This window comes from Equus asinus, chromosome 20 (genome assembly GCF_041296235.1).
Source record: "Equus asinus isolate D_3611 breed Donkey chromosome 20, EquAss-T2T_v2, whole genome shotgun sequence".
NCBI classification, from domain to species: Eukaryota; Metazoa; Chordata; class Mammalia; order Perissodactyla; family Equidae; genus Equus; species Equus asinus.
Genome location: NC_091809.1, coordinates 95,742,811 through 95,763,901, shown reverse-complemented (window position 1 = coordinate 95,763,901; position 21,091 = coordinate 95,742,811). Strand labels below are relative to the sequence as shown.

The window sequence follows — 21,091 nt, the reverse complement described above, 5'->3', positions numbered from 1 at the left end:
TGTCTTGGGGGCCGTTCCACCTGGGATGGTTCTCACCCACACCCCAGAGACGCTCCCGTGCCTGCTCCATCCGTCACACAACCATCACGGAGGGACTCAAGAACCACGGCAGTAAAGGCCCAGTGAGCCCGCCCTCCTCGCGGCAGGCTCATTACCCAACTCAAGGAGCAGCTGTCTGTGCCAGCTCCCAGCCTGCACTGCAGAGCCGACCGGCCCGGCCCAGATGCCGGCCCGAGCTCTGGGACGCCAGGAGTCTGAGTGCTGCCATGTGCACGGAAGTCTCACCACCACCACCTTGGCATTCAGTGTTCCCCGGGGGGAGAGGAGGTGAAAATGAGGCCGTAGGACATGAGCTCCTCGGGCAGGGCCTCTATCTCCCTGGACTTCGCATCCTCCCCCGTGCTGGGATGCTGCAGGTGCGTCCTCAATAACCTCTGGTGGAAGATTCCTCCTCTTAAGGAACGACTCTGGGGTTTGGCAAGTCTGGGTTAAAGTCTGACCTGGAGCCCACGGTTCATCCTGCCGTAGCTGGAAGGGTCACCTGCCTGTTTGCCTCCTAGAGAGGAAGTACCCCCCCCCACCCCAGCAGTCTCTGCAATGCCCCCCGGAGCCCCCCACTCCTGGACACAGTTCTGGGCCCCGCACCCGGCGCCTGGCCCTCCTCCTGGGCGAAGGATGGATGCCAGCCTCCTCCACCTCCCACTGCAGGTCCCCCTGGGGCACGGCTGTGCCAGGCACTGCTCCAGATGCTCAGAGCTCCAATGTCTTCCCCACTGTCTCCACTCCTGACCCCCAAGCCCAGGCCTCAGCTGGTTTAAGCAGCTCTGAGCCCGGGCTCAGCTCGAGCCCACTATCGTGTACATTATTTGGAAGGAACAGGATCTGGAGGAGGGAGCGGGGAGAAGCAGAACTGTCTGAAGATCTGCTGGTCACCGGTCTTCCCCAGAACCTCTTCAGGGGATGATGAGGAGGCTCTGGGGGTGGTCAGGCTGAGCCTCCAGCCCAGGCTTCCCGGGATGGGCAGGGGGCGCCTGTTTCGCCACCTTCCACCGGCGAGTCTGGGCAAACGACTCGGCTCTGTGGGGCCTCGGTCTCCTCGCCTATGAAGTGGGGATAATGACCGATGACCACACAGGACGACTGTGAAGACTGACGGAATGTGAATGTGGACGAGCTGAGCAGACTGTAAAGCACCCCGAGAATTATCCGACATTGTGCATAATCCTGGGAGGTGGGTCTTCAGGTCAGAACACGTGGCTGGAAGGGAAAGGAACTAGGAACCCATTGCATTTGGCAAACTTCTTTCAATACCTTCTAGTACAAAGCTCTGGTCTCCGGGGATTTAGAAAACCACTGATGGAGACCGCTTCCCGGCTCTCCAGCACACAGTGAGCTGAAGGGGAGAGCGCCACCTGCATTCATATAATGAGGCAAAACCAGCGGGTGACAGGAGGGACTGTGAAGAAAGGACGACACGTTGTATTCCGGCCTCAGAGGGCAGGGGAGGCCCTTATGATATTATAATAATTATTAGCCTAATAATAGCTCTTTCTGAGCACTGCAATGGGCCAGGCAGTTCTAAGTGTCTCATCTAATTCTCGCAAAAACCCTAGGAGCGGGTTCACAGACCACAAAACTGAGGCACCAAGAAATTCACTCCTATCTCGGCCTTACACAACTGGTATGTGGTGGAGCCAGGATTTGAACCAATCTGGCTCTGCTCCTCCAGCCCACCAGGGACTGAGTCAACCAAGACAGGTCTCAGTCAGACCCTCTATGTGGCTGAAAGGCTCTGATAAGGCCTGCAGGGATGAGTCACTGGCAAAGGGCACAGCCTCCCTGACCCCTAGGCAGCTCTCACTCCCGGCCCAGGGCCCAGGAGCCCCCTTCAAGCTGCCCCTGGTCGCTCCTGGAAGCTGGCCGCGCCTCTGCACTCCCCAGGCTCCGTGTGGGCACCTAATTTCAAGGGAGACTGATGTAAGAACCCATCTGTCAGTGGACATTTACATGACAGATCACTTGGAATAACTGTTCTCATCATAAAAGGAATTTCAATGTCAGAGAGAAAAAAACACTTTAGATCCCTGCTCTGCAACCTACTGGCTGTGTGACCTTGGGCAAATCTGAGCCTCTCTGAGCCTCAGCTTTCTCATCTAAGAGGTTAACAGTGCTTGTCTCAGGCAGTTGTTGCAAAGATGAAACCAGATGATAAGTCAGCACCTGGCCCACCACAGGCTCCTTAGGTAATGGTTGAACCCAATGACTTTACAAAGGATTTCCACTGGAAATTCATTTTCTCCATGATCATATTTGGTAGCAATAATCGTACTTTTAACTAGCATTCGTCTGCCACTGAGCTAAATCTAGTATGCACACTACCTCCCTCGGTCCTTAAAAGCGTCACTGTCTTAACCCGACTCAGCTGTAGGACAGCAGAGAGGGGATGCCCAACGCATTAATTTGACTCACACAGACATATGTGCAGAGACAGACAGTGGAACAAGCTCATGTTTATTGGGCACTGACTATATATCATCGTTCTTAGCATTCTACACTTAGTCACCAGTTCACCCTCTCAAAAACACGCCTACAAGGTGAGTACTATTTTCTCCCCATTTTGCAGATGCTGAGCTTGACGCACAGAGAGGTTAAGTAACTTGCCCAAGGTCACTCAGCCAGGATTCAAACCAAGAGTCCACATTATTAAGCACAATATTCTACTAAAATAAAGCAAGAAAAGTCACTGCGAGAAAGTTTAACTGACCCCCAAGTCCCAAATTCTAAGAACTTCAGTGTGTTACTTGCCAACCCCACTCTAACCTAAGCTCTGCCATCAGCCCCTCTGCCAGCATCTGCTCTCCCCCTCGGCCCTGGCCCCCCACTCTTGCTCCCAGGCAGGAAGCTAGTGGAGGCATTAGTTTCAAACTAGTGGACACCTCCTCCTGGGATGTCACCCTCCCATCAGGTCTCTCTGCCTCAGCCCCCTAAATCCCCTCCTCTGCAAAGCCACTAGGACATCTTCCCATACAAGGCACTCCTCTGCTCAAGAACACTCAAAGGCTCCCTGGTGCCTAGAGCTGAAGACCTCGGTGGGTTGAAGAGGGTCAACTGGGGACTCAAGATCCATGCAGCACCTGGCCTGGCCTCCTTCCCTGCGGCCCCAGACCCCTCACTTGCTGGCTTACAAGACCCAGAGACAGACAGGGCAAGACAGCGAGGCCTTTCCTGACCACCCTGTTTAAAATGGCAGCCCTCCCCCGACTGCTTCCGCACCCCAACCTGGCACCCCTATCTTCCCCTGTGCTGAGGGGTTCTCCAACCCCCTCCCATCATCTGGCCTTCCCCGCATTTAACTTGTCCCCGCCTAGAACAGAAGTCCCGTGTGGCAAGGGATTTGCCCCGTTGTGGTTTTTCCTTCTATAACGGCAGCACCTAGAACAGGGCCTGGTGCAGAGTAGCACTCACAAACACCTGCCGAATGAGGGAAGGAGTGGACAGCGAAAATGCTAGAGAAGAAAATGTCCAAATGGAACAATGGGGCGGGCCAGGGGGCGGGGGGAAGGATGGCTCGCATGCCTCCACCTCCCTCTCTGCTCCTGAGGACGTTTCTGGACGACAGGCCAGGGATGCCTGGGTTAAAACGGCTGGAGGCCAAACCCTTTCTTGCCCACCCTCCCTAGGATTCACAGCAAGAGCTCCCTACAACACTGAGCCCTCATCCTCCCATCCGTGCTCTGAACTTACACGCACACACACACACACACACACACAATCTCTGTCTATTGAGGGCCATCTGCATCTGATCTAAACTCACCTCCCAGCCTCGTCTCCCGCTACCCACCTGCAAACCAGGCCATTTCCCATTTCTCCCAGCCTTGACGCCCACGAGCGAGGCTCTCTTCTTCCTCCCACTTCTCCATCTGCACTTCACCTACCCTCAAGATCCAAATCAAATTCAGCCACCGCCTCTTCCTCCGCCTCCTCCAGGAAGCTTTCCAGGACCTCTCCAGCCCCTGGAAAACACTCTGCACACCCACTGTGGTCTCCACCAGTCATATGGAAGTTAGTCATGAACTACCTTGTGACTTGCCTTCTGTGACTGAGCTGAACTGTTACCAAAATATCCTCTTACTGAATTTTTTTTAAACATGGATGTCTTGTTTTCCCAAGTACACTGTGGACTTTTGAGAGGAGAACTGGGCCTTGACCATAGTGTCAGCCCCACAGCACAGGGCCTAGGGCACACAGTAGGTGCTCAACGTATGTTTCTCAATTAACTGCCCAAGGTAAACAAGTCACCTTCCCAATCAGGTCACTTCCTCGATTACAGGGACCTGGACTGGCTTCTCCAATGCCCTGAATGTGATCCGCAGGGCCTGCTCTGACCTCGGGAGCCACAAACCCAGCCAGGGGCTTGTGTTCTCAAAGGACGTTACATGCATTCTGTTGCTCTCCCTTGAGCTGGGCAGACGAGTGTGAGTGGAAAAGAAATGACCCTAAAGTCCTACAGGTCTTAGACGAGTGTGAGTGGAAAAGAAATGACCCTAAAGTCCTACAGGTCTTGAAAAGGAAAGTACCTCGTTCCTCCAGGCCAACCCAGACATTCAGACTGGTTCAATCTCTTCAAATACTGGAGTCCACAGAGGAAAAACCCAGGGTGTAAGTTTTGGGTGATTCACAGCAGAAAACCAACACTAGAGGCCCAGGGGCGCCCATGTTGCCCCAGCTCTCAGTGAACCGAGATTACAATGAAACACAGCAAAATCTCAAGTTTCCTCTGAGCTCTGGGAGGCGAGAGTCTGGGGGGAGGCAGGAGGCCCCGTTCCTGCACACCCTCTGTGGGCTGGGCCCGTGCAGCCTCCAGAGGAGGGTCTCCAGGCGTCCCCACTGTGAGGGAGGCAGGCTGTGCTACCCCGGGGCTCACACCAGGAACCGGGCCCCTGCCATGCGAGGAACCACACGCTGGCTGGCTCACCCAAGTGAGTCACGCTCCGGCCACAATTTGCCAATCAGGATTCCCAGATGACCTGTGATTTTTTTGAATTTTGAACAGGAAATACATTCACTGGGTTCAAAAATCAAAGAGAACGAAAGTGTTCCAGAGATGCGTCCCTCCTCCTCTGTGTACCCAGGCTGTCCCCACTCTGAGTCAGGTACCATGACAGCCAGCTGCTTGCGTCCGGTCCCTGACAATGCTTATGTGTGTGCACACAAGTGCAAACAAGCATTCTTGCCTTACGTCACTGGAGGCAGACCGCACACACGTCTCAGGGCCCAGGTTCCAGTTTGTAAAGAAGTGGAGTTGGGGCAGGCCGGGGAGACAGCATCTCCACGTTACAAGGAAGATGTGCATTGGCGTGAAATGCCCAGGAAACAAAGGCAGGGAATTATCCAGAGAACACGTGTGGCAGAGAAGAACTGAGGTATAGAGGTAAAGTCACCATGGATACCACCAGGCCGGGTGGCTGATCCAGAACTCCGCCAGCCAGAGAAGAACTCCTGTGGTTGATGGCAGGGGGGGACCAACCTCCCCACCCCCCTACCCAGGTGCTGAAGCCTCGCTGAGCATTTCGTCTTCTGGGGAGAGAGGGAAAGCGTCCACAGAAACGGGACTAACCTAATTCTTGTGACAATGCAGAATACGTTAGCAACCAGGAGAACACAGGAACTGTGGAGGAAAAGCAATCATTTCCTCTGAAGTTGGTGAGAAACCAAGAAGGGGAAGTTCTTTAAGAAAACAGACTGCAAATGGCTGGCAGAATCGAAGGGCTCTGGGACCTGAGACTGAGGAAGTAAATGATTCAGACTCTGAAATGCAATTCTAGCCATGCAACTGGGAGAAGGTAGGGAGGAGGCGGAGGGGGCCTTTTAGGAAGCAGGCAGCTCACCGTAATGCTTGAGAGCAAACTGAGTAGTTTCTAATTCCCACTTACCAGTTGTGAGGTCTTGAGCAAGTCAGTGAACCCCTCCGTGCCTTAATTTCCTCACTGGTAAGTGGGGATAATGGCAATATCTACTCATGGGGTTGACACAAGAATTGAAGGGGTTAATATTTACAAAGCCCTCACATCAGTGCTTGGCTCGTGGTAACTGCCATGTAAGTGCGATGTGATGGCATAGTGAACACTTGACAAGGTTGGCTGTTAACATGCCCACATTCCATCACTGGAAGAAGGATGCAACACCAAGAAAACCCTGAGACTGCGACGCAGGGCCCATGCCAGAGGGTCAGGCAGCAGAGGCCAGCCCGACCGAGCTGCAGCTGCCCACCCACCATGCCCCAGAGGGCCAGAAGGTTTGAGGGTGGGGGGTCGTCTTGAGCCAAGAGGTCCAGAGGCATACAGGGGCCCTGAAAAACTGGCCCTCAGCTCCCACTCAAGGAGAGCTAGCTTTAGGCTGATCCAACGCTGAGATGAGAAAGGAGCTGAGACGGGGGAGGAGCTTGGTTTCCCAAAAAAGGATATTTAGATACTTTCGATGACTTCAAGCGTCCTGGCCCAGAGCGCTGGAAACTCTTGCCGAGGACATGGCTGAACTCAGACTGCGTCTCTGCGGGGCGGCCCCGGGGCCCCTGAGAGCCGTCCTGCAGCCCTCTGGGAACTGAGAACACCTGAGGTCAAGGAGAGCTCCCTTCTTTCTGTGATAGGATACTTGATGGTAGATGGAGAACTGCAATAGACCCGGCCTATCTAGATTCCAGATGACATCTGGTCAGAGAGCAAAAGGACAGAGACCCAGGCAAGGGGCAGCTTGAGCTACCGTCCCCCAAGAAAGCTGATGAGGGATCTGAAGTCACCTGAGGGGAGGTCTCTAGCAGCGTGCCACGGGGCTCGCTCCTGATGAGCATTTTATCCACGACATGGGTGATGCTATGGAAGGCATACTTAAATAGGATCCTGAAAGGGCTCAAGGGACCAGGTTGCACTGAATTTAACAAGTTGAAACTTAACAGGAATGGCTATTCTGAATCAGAGAGGGACATATTAAGAGGCTCTGCATTGGAATTCTAAAGCTACACACGTTTAGGATAGGGTAGACGGAGCTTGGAAACACCCCATGTTAAAAAGATCTGGTTAGCAGTCATATCAGTGAGTCGACAGTGTGATGTAGCTGCCAGAAAAGCTGATGCAATCTGGGGCTGTATTAAAAGGAGTAGAATGGCCTGAACTAGGGAGGTGATAGCTTCCTTCCTCTGCTGTGGTCATACCACACCACAAATATCATATCTGGTCTGGGCGCTGCCCTTGCTGTATTAGAAGGATATGGAAAAACTGGCGTTTGTTCAGAGGAGAATCAGAGCGAAGATAAAAAGACGTGAACCCACACTGTGGGTTGTCAATCTTGAAGACAACTCAGGAGAAAACAAGAGGGCTGTCTTTAAATATCATATTTCACTAATTAGAAGATCCACATTTTTTTTCAATTATAAAATGTCTGAAAGCAGCATGTACCTCATAATCCCCTAGCACCTGACAGTCTCTCCAGACCCGGATGCAGCTGTGGCAAAGTTGTCATGGCCCCCTTTCCATTGTCACATGGAAATCTGACTGCCTCCCACCTGCCAGGTTGACACTGGAGCAGGCGGAAGCTGAGCTCAGCTTCAGGCCCCTCCGCAAGGCCAGGATGTCCAGAGGGCTGGGGGAAAGGCTGGGAGTCAGCCAACCCGCCCCATGATCCAGCTGCCTGCAGACACCAAGTCCAGCCCCAGGCCCGCCAGCACGCCCGAGCTTCCTCCTCCATTGGAGAGGGAAACTCCGAGTGCACACCAGACACCCAGGGCAGCACCACCTGGAGGGATATCCAGGTGTTGGGAGACCACAGACGGGGTGAGGCAGCCATTTCAGACAAGGGCCCACAGCACTCCACGAGCATCCGACACCGGCAGAAACTATTCGAACAAAGGCCACCACCACCCCCTACTCTACTCCCAGCACTCAGGGCTGACCTGATTCCAGCCTTGGCTTCCACGGCGTCCCTAGGCAGCTCCCATGTTTCCACCCCATGGCACCCTGAACATGCCCTCCCTTTCCCTCATCTGTTTGTGCTATACCTCTGCCCGTCTCTGCCCACAGAAATCCTACCTATCTCCCAAGGTCCATCTCAACCACCAAGCACCACCTCCTCCAGGAAGTCTCCTCTGGTTCCCTCACACTGTGTAACTCTCCAAAGCACATTCCATACTCTATCTTGATATGTGGGCATCAGTGAGCTTGTCTAATGCCCCGCCCTCCACATGTGAGATGAAGGCTTGGCTCCTGTCACTCATCACAGCACCCCCAGCACAGCAGCTGTGCACTGCGAGCTAAGGAGCCCAGGCCGCTGCGCTGCATGCCCTCCCTGACGGCACCCTGTTTACGGTCCCTTCCAATTCTCCCCTCCACCTATTCCCAGCTAACTCATCCCCCAGTTCTCTCAAGGGTCGGCTCGCAGCTGACAGCTAATCGGAGATACACTAATCTTCGTCAACATGTCCTTCCCAGTTAAATGCTATATTTTTACCAAAGGCCTTCTGGAGACAAGGCCTGAAGACAAAAGTGGGAATTTTAGGGCCCAAGGCTCTGGGGAGGTATGTTTGATAAGAAAAGATCTTGCACCAAGCGACTGTGCAAACCAGTGCTACAAGAGTAGCATCCTAAATTCAAAGAATGTGAGAGCATGACACAGGGGGCTGAGTCTCTGTCCTTTGAAAGGGAAGGCCAGGGCTGGCCCAGCAGCGTGGTGGTGAAGTTTGCATGCTCTGCTTCAGCAGCCTGGGGTTCACAGGTTCGGATCCTGGGCATGGACCTACACACTGCTCATCAAGCCATGCTGTGGCAGCATCCCACATATAAAGTAGAGGAAGATGGGCACAGATGTTAGGTCAGGACCAATCTTCCTCACACACAAAAAAAGGGAAGGCCAACTTCAAGTAACACTGCCTGAGACTGATCACAGCCTGGCAGATACGGAGGATGGAGAACAGACTTGACTCTGGCCTGGCTGAGTGACCTTGAGCAAGGAAGAGCACCACCCTGGTCTCTGCTCAGTATCAAGAAGCCTCTGAGCCTCAGTTTCCCCATAGGTGAAAAACAAGGTGGCAGGAGTGAGAACCAGATGATCCCAGAGAGCCCTTCCAGTCTGACATCCCCAGGTCTGTGACTCATGCCCTCCACCTTCCTCCCTCCCAGGAGGTCAGTATCATTTGAAACTATCCTACTTCCACTCCCGTCTGGCCTTGAGCCCTACCTGAGTCCAAAGGGAGAGGAAACACTAAAGGTCTCCCAGCCAATCAGCAGGCAGCATGCAGGTGGAAGGATGGGGCAGAAGTGAGGGAAAGGTGTTGGTTTCTATGGACACAGAAATGCTGCTTTCATCCCGCCATCTGGCCCAGCCCGCAGTCAGCTGGTTGTCGTTGCGTCCCTGACCTACCTTTTTAAGTGATTACAACTGCCTGCCAAATTTAAGTGCTGCTCTGAAATCAGGACATATAAGGTCTCTCAGCCTGGATCTAAAGGGTTTCAAAATAGGTAGAGAGCGGGAGTGATGAAGAATGAAACCTGGAGGCAATCTAGGCCGCATTGTGCAGCCATGCCAATTAAAGATCTTTAAAAATAGCCTCTCCCTTCTCTCATGCTGAAGATAAAGATGAAGTTTCAGCAATAAACAGACATCTGCTAGGAGCTTCTGAGGAGATTACAACATAAACATGCAGAGCGCAGCCATAAACAGCCCAGAGGCCTCTTGGGGCGCAGGCAGCAGCCTGCTCGCCCATGGGGGGAGGGACAGAAGGAGGTGGTGCTGAGAGGCTGGAGGCTGGGCTCCCCAGGAGCAGGAGGAGGTGGTGGTAGGGAGCTCAACTTGGTAGAAAATGGAGAACTGGCTGCCTTCTGCAGGGAAATAAAAGCTCAGGAACCTACTGAGAGGATTTCCAGGAAGCCGTCCAGAGGATTCCAGGCCAGTGTCATTCATCCTGAAAATGGGTCACTCCTTAAAAGTGGAAAAAACTGACATTTTTGAGTGCCTACCTATACGAGGCACTTGACACATATTTTTAAGTTCTTCTCCGCATCAATCCCTTGAGACAGGTGCAATTACCTCCTTTTTATGGACTAAAATACTACAGCTCATTGACTTGACCAAGGTCACATGGTTAGGATTTGGGCCCAATTCTGTCCTCTGCATATACCATGTGCATCCAGAACAGGCCCCTGAGGTTTATTCTCAGCAACACCCACAGATCTCACACAAGGAGAGTCCTCAAGGGGAGAGATGGCAAAGGAAGGCGGAGGGGCAGGGGGCAAGCTTCGGTGGGTTCAAACAACTGCTGAGTCTCTTCAGCCTGGGCTCTGTCACTTCACATCCTGGTTGCCTCCCAGTAGGTCTGAAGAAGAACAAAGTGGGAAACAGGCACAAATACATGCCTAGACTCCGTCTGGAGGGATCCATGGGAGACTGGGGACAGCACATGCCCTTGAGGAAGAGCACTGAGGGCTGGTGGATGGGAAGAACAGAGACTTACTTTGCAACAAATTTCCTTTGTACTGAGTGATGATGTTAGCATGCCTCCGTGTCTGTGTGGGGGCGAGTACCATCATCTATGTGTCTGTGTAGGGGTGAGTACCATCATCTATGTGTGTGGGGGGAGGTGGGTAACATCATCTATGTGTGTGTAGGGGGGTGGCGAGTACCATCATCTACATGTGTGTGGGGGGGGTGGGTACCATCATCTATGAGTGTGGGGGGGGTGGCGAGTACTATCATCTATGTGTGTATGCGTAGGGGTGAGTACTATCATCTATGTATGTGTCGGGGGGTGAGTACCATCATCTATGGGGGGGGGTGGCGAGTACCATCATCTACATGTGTCGGGGGGGTGGGTACCATCATCTATGTGTGGCGGGGGGGGTGGCGAGTACTATCATCTATGTGTGTGTGCATAGGGGTGAGTACCATCATTTATCTATGTGTCGGGGGGTGAATACCATCATCTATGTGTGTGGGGGGGTGGCGAGTACCATCGTCTATGTGTGTGTGTAGGGGTGAGTACCATCATCTATGCGTATGTGTGGGGGGGTGGGTACCACCATCTATGTGTGTGTGTGGCGGGCGTGAGTACCATCATCTATGTGTGTGGGGGAGGCAGCGAGTACCATCATCTATGTGTATGGGAGGGAGGTGAGTACCATCATCTATGTGTGTGTGTGGGGGAGGCGGCGAGTACCATCATCTATGTGTATGTGTTGGGGGGGGTGGGTACCACCATCTATGTGTGTGTGTGGCGGGCGTGAGTACCATCATCTATGTGTGTGGGGGAGGCGGTGAGTACCATCACCTATGTGTATGGGAGGGAGGTGAGTACCATCGTCTATGTGTGTGTAAGGGGTGAGTATTATGCATCTATGTCTGTCTGTGTGGGGGAGGGTGAGTCATTTTTAAGAGAGTCCAAGATGTCAGGTACAAGATAACAGACACACCCAAGCTGTAGAAGGAAACCTGGACCAAGCAGAAAGTCCCAGTTGCTGCCAGCCTGGAATCCAGAAGAAGCCCGAGACTTCATCTAGGGCACCCCTCCTTCACAACAGCAATGTGCTGCAAGTCCAGGCAGACGGCCCAGAAGCTCTCCTAGCATGGACTCCACAGTCCCCAAGGCCCCAGCCAGTGGCACCAGCCCCACAGGACATTTCCTGAGGAAACAGTTGACTGAATCCTCTCCTGAGGGTCTAGAAAGAGGCCTCCGTGCCCCTGCTCATTCCTCGTTCTGTTTTCCCTTTCCTCGGCTATCATTCTCCTCCTCCCTCCAAGTAAAGAGCTCCTGACTCATCATCTTTCTATCAAGTTGTGCAAAAGCCCAGCTGTCCTGATACATGGAGCCGTCAGCACCCCGTGTTTACAGCAACCATGAACTCTACACACTGCACCTTGACCCCCCCCAGTCTGCTTCCCAGGATGAACAGCTGTCCAACAGAGGGGTCAGCACTCTGCCAGGCCCCCGGCAGACCCTGGGCCCACTCTGCTCCAGGGAGCAGCTCTCCTTAGTGACCAAAAGGTCCAAGTGCTTTTTTTCCAGGCACTTCTTCCTCCTCCCCTACCTCATTCTCCTGGTCCCCAGCGCAAGTTAAACCCTGAGATCCGGCAAATCTTTACCAGACGTTGTCAGTACTCAGACAAGTAGCCAAGGCCGGCCATTCAGAGCCACAAAAGCAAAGAAGTCGTTTTCACATCTTAACACACTGATAACTTGGTGGCAAGGCCAGAACAGGATGTTCCTAGACTCCCACTCCCGTCTCTGGCATGGCCAGGCTTCTGGACTGGGTGTGTCAGGAGCTCGGGCCTGCAAATGTCCCATAAACCTGCTGTTGTGGCAGCTCAGGGACTAGGGGCCACCGTCCACTACTTGCTGCCCTCCTCTTGCTGCCAGCAGAAAGGACATCTACACTGGACATCCCCCACTGCCCAAGAAGGAGGAAAACCTGAGCCCCAACCCAGCAGGAAAGCAGTCCCTGTCCATGGGCCTGCCCTTACCTCTGTCTTCCCCAGAGAGACACCTGCGAGCCTTGGGAGGAACGCAGGTGTGCGAGGCATCTTGTCAGCCCCTGGGAGGAGGGCACTTAGCGGGGGAAACTGCCCTGACCCGCAGGGCAGAGAAACACTAGTGCAAATACAGAACACACTAAGAGTCCCAGCCCTAAGAACACTAGCACCACGCACACACACAACTCCCTGCCAGCCGCCATGCAGACAGGACTGGTTCCCTGTGACGGACCGTAGAAACAGTTAGATGCATGGACGGGTACAGGGGACCACATGTAAGACACGACATCATACCTGGTATTCACAAAAGGCTCTCCATGGGGAACACAGGGATAGATATTTCTTCAACAGCTGACAGAGAAGGGAGGCATCTCAAAAATCAGACTCCATGGGACCCAATCCTGCACTGAAGGTTTGTCTGGGACGAGAGGGCCCATGTCCCCGATCCCTCCAGCCAGCTCTGAGTTTCTGACACCAGAAGATCAGTGCTTCAGAAAGGAGGAGCCTTATCAGAGCAGACCAGCCATGTTGTCTAGCTCTGGGGAGGATACAGGGAGGAAAACAGACTGTGCTGGAGGGAGGGGTCAGGGCCCCCAGAGTGAGGCTGGCGGGGCGCTTGGCTATCAGGCACTTTCCCACGAGGGCGAGACGGCGGCGGGAGGCTGCAGCTTCACCCTGCCTGCCTTAACGCACGGTGTCACTCCGTCCTCCTCTGATATCTCAGCCTCCCTGAATAAAAAAATCAAAATCAAGAGCCTAACATCAGCACGATTTCATTTTGGGGAAACCAAAGTGAAATTCTCAGGAAGGAAAGGGGGGAGGTGGAATGGGAGAGGGGTAGGCCATAGGGGTTCAGAGCTGGGCCATCTCCCACTCCAGCTTTCTTTACTTTCTAACTTTTAGGAAGTCCAGGTATGTTCTTTAAACTAATGTCATAAAATCAATAAAATAAGCAAATAAAATCCCAATGGCTCTGGGACCTTATCTACGCATATAGCTGTACCAAATGCATGTATAATTTTGTCTCCCATCCAATTCGGTTGAAGGCAGTTCTCTCTTTTTTAAGAGAAAAAACCCAAGTATTTGGATTTTCCATTAGAAAAATAAAATATTCTTATAAAAATTTTGGAAAAATACTGAGAAGTAAAAGATAAAGGGTAAAAATCAACTCTAGCCCTGCCATTCCGAAAGACTTAACATTTTGCTATACTTCTGCCTAGTGGAAAAGACTGTCTATGTTTAAGAAAAAGAAGGAGGAGGAAGAGGAGGAAGAAAAGAAAAAAAGAAAACCTCCTGATTTGAAGGCTGTTTGCAGAGAGGGGTCCTCGCTGGGTGGGTCCGAAGATGTCTTCAGTGTGCCCAGCCCCTTGAGGGGACCTAACAAGGGAGCCGGGTGTGCAGTGCGTCACCGAGAGGAGGAGCACACCTTTTCCTCCCCTCCTGAGCCTCTGGTCCCCTTCGTTAGGAAACCCACAGAGGTGCCAGGGGTAACACTATCTCCACGCCACAAATTCAGACAAGACACTGAAAGGTCAGAAGCGTTCGTTTTCTGTCACAACCCACTAGTTGCGGGTGAATCACAACTGAGAAAGGCTCCACGACTCACCTAGGTGTGAGGCAGGTTAGAGAAGGCTCCTGAAGGCACCAGGGAAGAAGTGCTGCCCACAGAGAGAAGGACCAAGAGAGAGGTGGGCAGCGTCCGCCGAGCAGCCCTAGCACCGAGCGTCTGGGTCATAATGTGGTAATCTGTGTGGCTGAGCAAGTTGGGATTCAAAGCTCGGCAGAAATGACCTCAGTCCCTGTCAGTCCCACATGTGATCCGGGGAGGCCAGTTGCTGATCAGGGCACAAAGGCAGCTGTCTGGGCTCCCACCACAAACCAGAGCGGCGCGGCGAGCACAGCAAATAGTTCTCCTATTATTTCAGGATGTTTACGGACTGACGCTTGCTGAGGAAACGTCCACACGCGAGTAAGTCATCTTTTTTTTTAAGCCTCTTATCTAAACACAGGCACGGGCAGTCACACAAGCCCACCACAGGGTTCATTCATTCAAAATGCATTTCCTGAGTGGCTATGACACAACTGGACAGATGCTCGGCCAGCCTCCGCCCCGGCCCAGACACAGCGCTGGGATCCAGCGTGGCACAGAAGCCGACTCCAGGCTCCAAGGGTTCGCTGTCCACTGGGGAGACAGGCACGTCAAACAGGGTAATGGCTGGTTAAAACGGCGGAGGGTAACCACCAAAGCAGCCTACAGACTTTGTTTGGATCCTGACTTGAACAAACCAGCTATGAAGGTCATTTCTGAATTTGGACAGATGAGACCAAAGAATTCCTGGTAATTCTGGCACACGCAAAAATGGCAATATGGTTATGAAAGAGAACGTTCTTTTAAAAATAAATATATAGTGGATTACATAGGGTCAAAAGAACATGGTAGCAGAGATTTGCTTTAAAATACTTTGGGAAGAAAGAACAAGAAGGATTTGTAAGAAACAGAAAATAAATCTGCCAAGTTTATGAGTGTTTAAATGCCATTTGATAATGAGGTGGGATGACATGGTCACAAATAATTACAATGTAAGGTGGGGAATAGCAAGCTCAGCGGGGATGCGGCGTACACCAAGCCTACAGAGGATGGCCATGAGGTTCTCCTGCTCCCCTTAGTGCTTAGCACACCACACAGACCTCACTCACGCACACTGAGGCCAGAGCCATAGTTTGGTCACTCACTAGCTATGTGATGGGGGCAAGTTTTAAGCTTTCTGAGTCTCAGTTTCCTCATCTGTAAAATGGGAATAACCCCACCTGCTTCTTCAGAGGGCTAACGTGGGGATCTAACGATACAAAGAATGATGAACAGTATTCCCTTTCCTAGCTCTTTAAACAACAGAGATCCTTAGCCCTGGAAGGGCTTCAAAAATTAGCAACGCTCAGCCCAAATCTTCTTGCGCCCATACCCCACCCCTCCCGCCAGAGTCAAGACTCTCCACCAAGAAGGCAGGACCTCTACCCTTCAGCAGTGGGAAGTGAAAGGGGCAGGCTCCTGACTGGGAGGCACACCCAGATCGGGGCGTGGACATGGGCAGAGAGAATACAGACACACTCCAATCACAGGCAGAGACGGATCACACAGCAACTCCTCGCAGCTCCTGGGAATGGGCCTCCAATGACCTCGGCTACAACCAACCTTAGTCCTTAAGCTGATTTATACTAAAGTGTAACTGGTTGGTAGTAGGCTATTCATGACTTTCTTTTAGAAGAGAGGGATGAGGGCCTAAAGAAGGAAGGGATAGGCAGGGATAAAAATGGTGTCATTTTTTCTTGAAACCATAATACTCCTAGAAGAAAATAGAGGCAGTACACTCTTTGACATGGGTCTTAGAAGGATCTTTTCGAATGCCATGTCTACTCAGGCAATGGAAACAAAAGAAAAAATAAACAAATGAGACTTCATCAGACTAAGAAGCTTCTGCAAGGCAAAGGTAACCAGGAGCAAAACAAAAAGACAACCCGCCATCTGGGAGAAAACATTTGCAAACCATATATCCAACAAGGGGTTAATCTCCAAAATATATAGAGAACTCAACAAGCAAAAAACAAACAACCCAATCAAAAAATAGGCAGAGGATATGAACAGACATTTCTCCAAAGAAGATATACAGATGGCCAACAGGCACATGAAAAGATGTTCAACATCACTAATCATCAGGGAGATGCAAATCAAAACTACACTGAGATATCACCTTACAGCCCTCAGAGTGGCCATAATCACCAAGACAAAAAACAACAATTGTTGGAGAGGTTGTGGAGAAAAGGGAACCCTCATCCACTGCTGATGAGAATGCAAACGGGTGCAGCCACTATGGAAAACAGTATGGAGATTCCTCAAAAAATTAAAAATAGAAATACCATATGACCCAGCCAACCCACTACTGAGTAGTTATCCAAAGAACTTGAAATCAACAATTCAAAGAGACTTATGCACCCCTGTGTTCATTGCAGCATTATTCACAATAGCGAAGATGTGGAAGCAACCCAAGTACACAACAACTGATGAATGGATAAAGAAGCTGTGGTATATACACATATATACAATGGAATACTACTCAGCGATAAAAAAAGACAAAATCATCCCTTTTGCAACAAGAAAATGGATGGACCTTGATGGTGTTAAGTGAAATAAGAATGATGTCACTCATATGTGAAAGAAAAACAAATACATGGACAAAGAGAACAGATCACTGGTTACAAGAGGGGAAGAGCGTTGGGGTGTGGGCATAAGGGGTAAGGGGGCACATAAATATGGTGACTGACAAATAATAATGGACAACTGAAATTTCACCATGTTATAAACTGTTATGACCTCAGTAAAATTTTTTTAAATGTCATTTTTTATAAAGATAAGCTCAAACAGTGGATCTCAATCACCTCACAACCAAAACGAGCACACAACACCTGCCGTTCTCCCAAAAAACAATCCTAAAGTAGAGGCTGTTTCAGCCAACAATCCTCCTCGACCATTCCAGAAGCCAACTCTCAGAGGTGAGAGCAAACCAATGGCAGAGACAGGCTTCCTCCCAAAAAGCACCCCAACACCAGCAGTCAATCCTCCCCCATCTCAGTGTGACTGACACAAGCCTTTCCCCTTGACTGCAGCATGGGGTGGGCAAGGGGGCTGCAGGTTGGACAATCTGCTAACCCTGATCAGTTCAAGCACTTTGCCAAAGAAGCATCCCCTGAATCTTTGGACAGAATCCTTGCAGAAGCCAGGGGCCTGCAGTCAGCACACTGTGGGGCTGTAACAGTCCAGCACAGCACACGGCTTCCCATAGCCACCTGGCAGCAGGAAGAGCACAGGACTGACTTCTGGCAGCGCCTGGTTCAAATCCTGGCTCAGCCACTTTCTGTGTGACCTTGGGCCCTTACCCTACCCTAGTCTGTTTCCCCAGCCCTGAAATGAGGAGGGCAAAACTCTCCCAGTTTTTGGAGAGTAAGCATGAAATCGGCTGCAAAAGCGCCACAGGGCAGGACCTGTCCCCCAGTAGGCACTTAATAAATCTGTCTTCTCTCTGCCCAAAGGCGAGTTCATAACTGCCCTAAGTCTCTAGAACATCGGGTGGGGCTGTCCCAGAGACCTGAGGCCCACCTGTTGGGTCAGCTTCCCCTGGGAAGCGGACAGGAATAGAGCTGGCGCAGGTGCCGGGGCACCCAGGCCCGCAAACGTCAGAGGGCCAATGCGCCGCGGGCTTTCTTCAGCTGGACCTGCCCGGAAGGGGGCCGGTTAGTGACTTCACCCTTCACGGAAACCACTTAAGACTGTAGCGAGCAGGCAAGAATGACAGCAAGAGGGTCAGAAGGCGCGCCTGGGCCCTCCCAGGGCCCGACGCGCCTCCAAAGGAAAGCTCTTTCGGCTATAAGAACCCAGGCATCAGAATAAACAATGTGGAAGGAGACACACGTTTACTCTGGTTTCAACACGCCTCTTCCCCATCCAGCAAAGGCCGATCCCAGCTCTGCCGCGAGGCTAGCCTAGGATAAAGTTAACCCCGCCTGCTCCAGCCTGGAAGCCAGGTCAGGGGCGGCAGAGGCTGTGGCAAGACCCCCCTTCTCCCCAGGGCCAGCCGGGCAACGGCAAGGCGGGGGTCGCGGAAGCCCCGGCGGGGGTGCTCCCGGGCCGGAGGTGCGCGCGGCTGCTGGGGACGCATGGCGCAGAGAGGACATTACCGCGGCCCCTGGGGCCACCGCCACGGCCCCGGCCCCGGGCCCAGACCCGGTCCCCGTCCGCAGGCAGCCAGGCCACTGACATTTGGTCCAACTTAACTTCCTGTTGTTAAGGAGGGAGGGGAAAGTGGCGGGGCGGGGGGGGGGGGGGGGGACGCCCAGTGAAGAGCCAGGAAAGAACGTGAACGCCGCGGAGCCCAAACCGTGGGAAGCAAAGTTAGGGGATGATCTTGTGCCCTGGTGGCAGGCGGTCCTGCTGTCGCATCGCGCCCACTCCGTGTGATGTTTGGGCATTTTCTAGGCTTAGAATTGCAGGGCTGGGTGTTGGGGGGCAGAGTACGAGGTAGTTCGGGGTACGGAGGCGAGGCTTTCACTGCGTTCTAAGGGGCTCAGGCAGATCGGGGCAGCCTCGGCTCCCCGGCAGCGCCACCTGCTCGTCGGGGGCCCGGCAGGGTGGGTTTGAGGCGGAAGATGCTGCGGCCGCACCTGACCCTCCCGGGCGCGGGCCAGGGGGCAGAGTCCAGGCTCCGCTGGCACGCTCCCCACTGGCGCCCGCCCGCCCGCCCGCCCTCCCCGGAACCGCGCGCCGCCCCCGCCTTACCGAGGGCCGCGCCGGCCGCCGAGCCTCAGGTCGGCTCCTGCCTTCTCCTCGGGCCGCGGGCACAGCGGTCGGGACCCGCAGGCTGCCTGCGGAGCTGGGAGCGACCGAGGCGGCCCCGCGCAGGCTTAACCCGGGAGCGCCCGCAGCCCTGCGCCGCACTGCCAACCCGGCTGGGAGCCGCCCCATCCGCAGGGTGGCCAATGACGGGGCGTCCGGGGGCGCAGCCCCGCCCCCTGCCCGAGGCCCGCGGCCAATGGCAGCGCGGCGCGGAGCCCGCCCCCGCTCCCGGCCCGCCCCGCCCTGTGGGGCCAGCTGTCACCGCGGCTGCCGCCGGCGCACGTGGGCTGTAGCCAGTCCCCGAGCACAGGGAGCGCGGGGCGCTCCCACCCTGACCCGCTCAGGTGTGAGACCAGCGGAGGGCCGATGGGGGCGGGGCGTGCTGGTGCTGCGCGATGCAAACCCGGTGCTGGTGGCCTGGTGGCAAGGGAGGGGCAAGGGCTGGGCCTCGCACGCTCGGCCTAGGCAGCTGGAGAGCAAGCTCAGGATCCCCTTTGCACGTGGGGGAACAGTCTTCCACTTCCAGTAGCGGCTGCGGTCCTCTCTCTTTGCTTTGCTCCTTGACTTCCCTGGGCTTCAGCAACCCCCCTGCTGGCTGATAGGCTCTTTCCCTCACCTGGACTGGCCCTGCTTAGAATAAAGCTGGTGGGAAGAGAGGCAGTGGTGCAGACCACCTATGTCACTTTAGTCAAGTCCTCTAAGCACCGTCTTTTCTTGGCTGTTAAATGACTCCCTTGATCTCTGCTCTGCGTGCCCTCCGGGTTGCCCATACCCCCACAGCTCCAGAGAGCACCATTCACAGAAAATACAGTGTGAACGGTGTGGGGCCTAGGGAGGGGTGTGAAGCAGCTTTGTAAACTGTGCTTACTGCGAACACCTTGTGCAGACTGCCCTGGCAGCAGGGATGGTGAAACAGGTATCCCACGGGCAGGAGCCAGGTCTTACTCACCTCTGGGGCCCAGCGCCCATCACAGGTGTGGCCCAATGTAGGCATCAATAAATGTTCTTGGAACGAGCTGACCCAGGGGGAGAACAGGCAGGCTTGGGCAGCAAGAAAACAGCACTGTGGCTCCCGGCTGCTGGAATTTCCACAGCACCAGACCTCCCTCTGGAGAGACTATGTTCCCTTGCTGCCAGGCAAGAACAAATAGAGCAGATCTCCCCAGTGCCCTGGGCTTTTTTTTTTTTTTTTCTCTACTCCTTACCATGTGATCCTAATCAGGCCTCTGGGTTTTCCCAGGGATTGTCCTACCTGGCAGCTCTCTCAGCATCTTCAGAGTTCAATCAACTTCCTGCAGATGAATTTTCAGTAAAATCTGTCCCTGGTCAGTCTGCAAGACTCAGTCAGCAGTGACTCTCAGAGGGGCAGCTCTCCACTCTGATGGAACTCTGCCTGTGATGCCAGTGGATGCCAGGTTCTCTCTGCACAGTATCTCATTTAATCCTGACAATGGCTCTGTAAGGTATGTTTTGGGTTTTTTTGGTGAGGAAGATTGGCTCTGAGCGAACATCTGTTGCCAATCTTCCTCTTCTTTTTTTCCCCTCCCCAAAGCCCCAGTACATAGTTGTATATCTTAGTTGTAAGGATAGTTCTGCTACGTGGGACACCATCACTGCATGGCTTGATGAGCGGTGTGTAGGTCCGCACCCAGGATCTGAACCAGCAAACCCTGGGCTACAGAAGCAGAGTGTGCAAACTTAACCACTCTGCCACGGGGCTGGCCCCAAGGTATGCTTTCTTATTATCATCCCCTCTTACAGATGTGGAAACTGAGACTTAGTGAAGTAGAGTAACTTGTCAAGATCACATGGTTAATGAGGATCAGAGTCTGGATTTGAGCCCAGAGCTATCTGATTCCAGAATCTGCGTGCCTAAGCACTATGCACTGGGCCCTCTATAACCCCACCCACATCTCTAGAGCGCTGGACAGGTCAGGTCTATCCCTGAAGCAATGGCTCTGGGGCCTGACCCACCCCCAGTACGTCCAAACATTCTGTGGAGCTCAGGCCTGGGCCCCATCAGGGACAGGAGATGAGACCGGCGTGGCCCTGCCCTGTTTACAGAGTGATATAGGAAACCCGGGACAGAGAGGAGCTTCAGGAGGCAGTGTCACCTCTGCCCCCAGCACAAGGCCTCACCAGGCACAAGGCCTTGAGCTTCTGGCCTGGGCCTGAGACACCCATGCAGGGGATGGAGAT

At 53.4% G+C, this 21,091-nt stretch overlaps 1 protein-coding gene across 11 annotated transcripts in view; it reads right to left on the bottom strand.

Moving 5' to 3' along the window:
- Positions 1-19,014, bottom strand: part of MICAL2 (microtubule associated monooxygenase, calponin and LIM domain containing 2) — a 229,247-nt gene extending 210,233 nt beyond the window's left edge. For 9 of the 11 annotated variants that reach the window (XM_070491125.1, XM_070491126.1, XM_070491127.1 and 6 more), the window contains exon 1: positions 18,836-19,014. The gene's annotated coding sequence lies outside the window, so the exon portion shown is untranslated. Of the gene's footprint in view, positions 1-12,804; positions 13,240-14,116; positions 14,259-18,835 lie in introns of those variants that run through there. The other 2 variants (XM_070491135.1, XM_070491136.1) reach the window with 2 other exon arrangements.
- Positions 19,015-21,091: the final 2,077 nt, after the last annotated feature.